Here is a 1,459-nt window from a genome sequence, read left to right as displayed (position 1 = left end):
ATCTGCTTCAGCCATTTTTTCTTGATGGAAACCTGACTTTAAGTTCTGGGTTGAAAACCACCTGGCTCCACTTAGGGCATCAAGAGTATCATCAATTCTTGGCAGTGGGTATGTAGTCTTTTTCGGTTATGCTGTTAAGGGCCCTGAAGTCCACACAGGAGTTATTTTACCATAAATTACTACATAAGCTGTACTTTTTCATTCAGATGTCTGACTTCCATGTTGTTTCATTCAAAAGTTACAGCAAGTATCAAAATTAATAAGAACTTAAAAAAATACATTTCAATGTAAGAGTATATTTATATTCTGTTGATTTTGTTTTGTTATATTTGAAAGTATTATTGAAATGAATAGGATGAGGAAATTGTCTCAAGGTTTTGTTATCAAAAGTTTCCACATTGTATTGGTTGCTTTATTTTACATGATAAATGTTTATGAAACGGAAAATGTGAATAATATGGTAAACTTCAGTTGTGTAGACAAAAGCAGTATTGACAATAGAATACTTGTTTTTTGTTAAGATACAAAATAACAATATAAAAAGTCTTGTTGAGCACAGTATCTGTGTATCTAAAATACCTAATACCATTCCAAGCTAAAATATGATGCTAGTTGAAAGTATAAACACTATAATAATTTGGTTAAAACAAAGTAGGGACATGAAAAGCATTTGTCTTTGCTTGTTAGAATCACCTTGGTTATGTTTGTGGTTTGCAATATAATGATTTGTGAATAGAGTGTAATATGTCCAGAACATACCACTATAACATATCTATGTACAGTATTTCTAAAGTTTGTTGTTTTAGTCACTAGGTTATTACAGATCATCACAGCAATCATTACATATCTCCACATAAATAATCCATTCTTCTCTTAATTACTCTGGGCCCCGGTATGGCCAGGAGGTTAGGGCACTCGACTCGCAATCTGCGGGTCGCGGCTTCGAATCCCCGTCCCACCAAACATGTTCGCCCTTTAAGCCGTGGGGGCATTATAATGTGACGGTTAATCCCACTATTTGTTGGTAAAAGAGTATCCCAAGAGTTGGTGGTGGGTGGTGATGACTAGCTGCCTTCCCTCTAGTCTTACACTGCTAAATTAGGGATGGCTAGCGCAGATAGTCCTCGTGTAGCTCTGCTTGAAATTCAAAAACAAACAAACAATAATTACTCTGAAACATTACAGTTTATATTGTAATTACCATTTCATTTCATTATACTCTCATAATTCTTTATCTAACCCATCATAATAATAACTTTTCATCTCAAACTATTGATGTTCAATAATTACAGGATTACTCGTCCTTCTACTATACATTATAGTATGTGGTCAAAGAAATATCTTTTCCAAAAAAAAAATCAACTGAGTGGACAGTGTAGATTTAAAATATAGTATGAGTTTTGGTGTCTTTGCTTGGCCTACTTGTGTTATAAAAACTTTTTTATATTCAAAGCTAATA

Source organism: Limulus polyphemus, unplaced genomic scaffold (assembly GCF_000517525.1).
Source record: "Limulus polyphemus unplaced genomic scaffold, Limulus_polyphemus-2.1.2 Scaffold295, whole genome shotgun sequence".
Taxonomy (NCBI): Eukaryota; Metazoa; Arthropoda; class Merostomata; order Xiphosura; family Limulidae; genus Limulus; species Limulus polyphemus.
The sequence above is the reverse complement of the archived record's forward strand: the minus strand, read 5'-3'. Positions refer to the sequence as shown.